Raw genomic sequence first — 5,286 nt, forward strand, 5'->3', positions numbered from 1 at the left:
ACACATCGAGGAAAGAAAATTTCAGACCAATATCCTTAATGAACATCGACGCAAAAATTCTCAACAAAATTTTAGCAAATCATATACAAAAACATATTAAAAAGATGGTGCACCATGATCAAGTGGGTTTCATCACAGGGATGCAAGGTTGGTTCAACATCAGGAAATCAATAAATGTAATTCACCATATCAATAGACTTAAAGTCAAGAATCACATGATTATTTCAATAGATGCAGAAAAAGCATTTGATAAAATACAGCACCCCTTCATGCACAAAACACTAGAAAAAGTAGGGATAGTGGGAACATTCCTTAACATTGTAAAGGCCATCTACGCTAAGCCCATGGCTAATATCATTCTAAATGGTGAAAAACTGAAAGCATTCCCTCTAACAACTGGAACAAGGCAGGGATGACCTCTTTCACCACTTCTATTCAATATCGTCCTTGAAACTCTAGCCAGAGCAATTAGACAGACCAAAGAAATTAAAGGGATACGAATTGGAAAAGAAGAACTCAAACTATCTCTATTTGCTGATGATATGATTGTATACTTAGAGGAACCAGGAAATTCCACCAGAAAACTTTTAGATCTCATATGTGAATTTAGTAAAGTAGCGGGATATAAGATCAATGCACATAAATCTAAGGCATTTTTATACATAAGCGATGAATCTTCAGAAAGAGAAATCAGGAAAACTACCCCATTCACAATAGCTTCGAAAAAAATAAAATACTTGGGAATCAATCTCACAAAAGAGGTGAAAGACCTCTGCAATGAGAACTACAGAACACTAAAGAAAGAAATTAAAGAAAACCTTAGAAGATGGAAAGATCTCCCATGTTCTTGGATAGGCAGAATTAATATTGTCAAAATGGCCATACTACCAAAAGTGCTATACAGATTCAATGCAATTCCAATTAAAATCCCAATGATGTACCTTACAGAAATAGAGCAAGCAATTATGAAATTCATCTGGAAGAATAAAAAACCCAGAATAGCTAAAGCAATCCTTGGCAGAAAGAGTGAAGCAGGGGGTATCGCAATACCAGATCTTCAACTCTACTACAAAGCAATAGTAACAAAAACGGCATGGTATTGGTACCAAAATAGAAAGGTGGATCAATGGTACAGAATAGAGGACACGGACACAAACCCAAGTAAATACAATTTTCTCATACTAGACAAAGGGGCCAAAAATATGCAATGGAGAAAAGATAGCCTCTTCTATCTGGTGCTGGGAGAATTGGAAATTCATATGCAACAGAATGAAACTAAACCCATATCTCTCACCATGCACGAAACTAAACTCAAAATGGATTAAGGATCTCGGAATCAGACCAGAGACCTTGCATCTTATAGAAGAAAAAGTAGGTCCAGAGCTTCAACATGTCGGTTTAAGACCAGACTTCCTCAACAGGACTCCCATAGCACAAGAAATAAAAGGAAGAATTAATAACTGGGATAGATTCAAACTAAAAAGCTTTCTCTCAGCAAAGGAAACTATCAGCAATGCGAAGAAAGAGCCTACCGAGTGGGAGAAAATCTTTGCCAATCATACTTCAGATAGAGCGCTAATCTCCAGAATCTATAAAGAACTCAAAAAACTCTACACCAAGAATGCAAATAATCCAATTGACAAATGGGCTAAGGAAATGAATAGACACTTCACAGAAGAAGATCTACAAGCAATCAACAAACATATGGAAAAATGTTCAACATCTTTAGTAATAAGAGAAATGCAAATCAAAACCACCCTAAGATTCCATCTCACCCCAATTAGAATGGCGATTATCAAGAATACAAGCAACAACAGGTGTTGGGGAGGATGTGGGGAGTAAGATACACTCTTACATTGCTGGTGGGGCTGCAAGTTAGTGCAGCCACTCTGGAAAGCAGTGTGGAGACTCCTTAGAAAACTTGGAATGGAACCACCATTTGACCCAGCTATCCACTCCTTGGCCTATACCCAAAGGACTTAAAAACAGCATATTACAGAGATACAGCCACATCAATGTTCATAGCTCCTCAGTTCACAGTAGCCAGATTGTGGAACCAACCTAGATGTCCTTCAATTTATGAATGGATAAAGAAACTGTGGTATATATATACAATGGAATATTACTCAGCCATAAAGAATGATAAAATTATGGCATTTGCAGGCAAACGGATGAAACTGGAGAATATCATGCTAAGTGAGATAAGCCAATCTCAAAAAACCAATGGACGAATGATATCGCTAATATGTGGATGATGACACATAATGGGGGGTGGGAGGGGTTAGTGTTAGGGTTAGAGTTAGGGTTAGGGAGGGGGGCAAGAATGGAGGAAGGAAGGACTGTATAGAGGGAAAAGAGGGGTGGGAGGTGTGGGGGGAAGGGAAATAAATAACAGAATGAATCAAACAACATTACCCTATGTAAATTTATGATTACACAAATGGTATGCCTTTACGCCATGTACAAACAGAGAAACAACATGTATCCCATTTGTTTACAATAATTAAAAAAAATTTTAAAAAAAAGAGTGCTGGGTCCAATCTCTGCAATGTTCAATTTTGTAGATCTAGCATGCATTTCAGAAAAAGCTCACTAGGTTAATTTTCAGAGAGATCTAGGTTTAGAAACCATATAACCTGGTTGGTTAGCATTCCTTTCCACAAGAAAATTGAAATACTACTATGCTTCTGTGGCTATCATATTTACATGCAAGAATCAAACACAGGTCCATGATCTCATATACAAGTTCAAAATCCAAAAAGTTCTGAAAACTGGAGTTATACATAACAGTTGGTAGCAAAACATGATCTGACTAGAAGGAACTTGATGACAAACATAATTTAAACAGGAAATTACATAAATCTTTCACTTATCCCACTTATATTCATATGCTTCACTGTGGAAATATTAATCTGCTTAATTAAAGGGTGATGCTCCAAGCAGCACTAGAGATATAATGCAATACATGGCATGTACTTTATTGCCATTCTAAAATTTAAAGAAGTCTTAGTGCTGATTTGAATATTAAAACTAGTAACTAAAATCAACTTGTTTCCATGTGTATGGTTATTTTCTGAATCACCCATTATGTGAGGATTGTTTATTGTTTAAAATGGATATACCTTAACAGTATAAAAGTACCTAAGATTGAGGAGTAAGGTAATTTTTGATATTTCTTTTTGGAAAAGGGCCCCACTCAAATAATTATTTTCCCAAATTATTTTTTAAGTTTGTGTCAGCAATATTTTCTCTTTGAAAAGACAGAGTTAGACAACCAGTTAATGCTTTATATTTTTGAGTACTTTTATGTCAAATTTAAAAGTAACCTAAATAATTTAAACAACAATTTACTTTTAAATCTCTCTCACAATAGCTACTACAAAATAAATACATAGGAGTAAAACTAAGGATGTGAAAAATCTTTACAATGAAAATTACAAAATATTAAAAAAGAAGTTGAGGGTTGGGGTTGTGGTTCAGTGGTAGAGTGCTTGCCTAGTATGTGTGAGGCACTGGGTTTGATTCTCAGCACTGCATATAAGTAAATAAGTAAAATAAAGGTCCATCAACAACTTAAAATATTTTTAAAAAGAAAGAGGTTGAAGAAAAAACTGGAAGATGGAAGACTTCTCATATTCATGGAATGGGAAAATAGATGTTGTTAAAATGTCCACTCTACTCAAAGTGATCTACAGATTCAATTGCAATGCCTCTCAAAATACCAATGACATTCTTCACAGAACTAGAATAAAGGATCCTAAATTTCGTGCGGAAGCACAAAACCTGGAATAGCCAAAGCAATCCAGAATAAAAAGAAAAATGCTGAAGACATCACAATACCTGGTTTTAGGACATACTACAGAGCCATAGTAACAAAAACAGCATAGTATTGGCATGAAAAAAAAACATGGAGGTCACTGGAACAGAAAAGGGGACCCAGAAATATATCCAGACATATTTGGTCAACTGACACTACACAAAGTTGTTAAAAACACACATTAGACAAAGGACAGTCTTTCAACAAATTATGCTGGGAAAACTGGATATGCACATGTAGAAAATTAGAACTAGACACCTTTCTCTCACCCTATACAAAAATCAACTTAAAATGTATCAACAAAAACTGTAAAACTAAAACTGTAACTACTGGAGAAAAACAGGAAACACTTCAAGGTATCGACACAGGCAAGGATTTATTTCCAGGATAGAAGTTCAAAAACACAAGAAATAAAAGCAAGAATTGACAAATAGGATTATGTTAAATTGAAATGTTTCTGCAAAGGAAACAATGGAGTGAAGAAAAAGCCTACACAATAGGAGAATAACCTTTGCCAACTATTAATCAGACAAACGATTAATATCTGGAACATATAATTCCTAGGGATGGGTGGACACAGCACCACATCCTGCCTAGCTCACTCAGACTTCCGGTGCACATGGCATTTGTTCATTCATTCATCCATCTATCAAACATTGGTTGAATGTGTACTGTGGGCTGGGCCTTGAATAAAACATTAGGGAGGCAGAGACTGAGGAAGATTGTCCCTGTCCATGATTGTCATCATTTAGAGGGGAAGACAGACGGGCAGACAATGAATACAGAGAAGTTCATAGACCTGTGTGGCACAGAGCAGGTGGCTCTTGCTGGCTGAAATTAGTCAGACAAGGCTTCCCAGAGTATGAGCACCCTAAGGAGCTGTCTGAGTCAAGAACTGGCTTAGGAACGGGCTGTGAATGTTGCAGGCCAGGCTTGCCAAACACAAATGCCTGATGGTGGGGGTGGGGCGGGGAGCAAAAGGAGCATTCCAGGAGCTGAGCATCCAGCCACATAGGGTGAGGTTCAGGTGAGCCAGAGACAGGGCCAGGCTTCAGAGCCCAATGGCCATAAGAGACCAGCTGCACCTGACAAGTTGAACTCTCCAGTAAACATGATTTGCATTGAAAATGGCACTGCAAAGCAATACAAAAAATGCCTATCAGATCACCCTCCCTTCTGCAACAGTCAAATAGTGCTTTATCTATTACTTGGAAAATATTAAGTATCAAAGCATAAAGAAATAAAATACTTTACTTACATGGTAGAAATAAAACTTACCAATAACAAAAAACAAGGAATGATCAAATGATCTGAATAGATAGTTCTCCAAAGAAATAAAATAAAAATGGCCAATAAATGTATGAAGGAAGATCAATATCTTTAGTCACAGGGAAGTGCAAATCAAAACTACAATGAGAGTCCCTTTAACCCCAGTGAGAATGACTATTACTAAAACAACTTCAACAAAT

The sequence above is a fragment of the Sciurus carolinensis genome, chromosome X, assembly GCF_902686445.1.
Source record: "Sciurus carolinensis chromosome X, mSciCar1.2, whole genome shotgun sequence".
Lineage (NCBI taxonomy): Eukaryota > Metazoa > Chordata > Mammalia > Rodentia > Sciuridae > Sciurus > Sciurus carolinensis.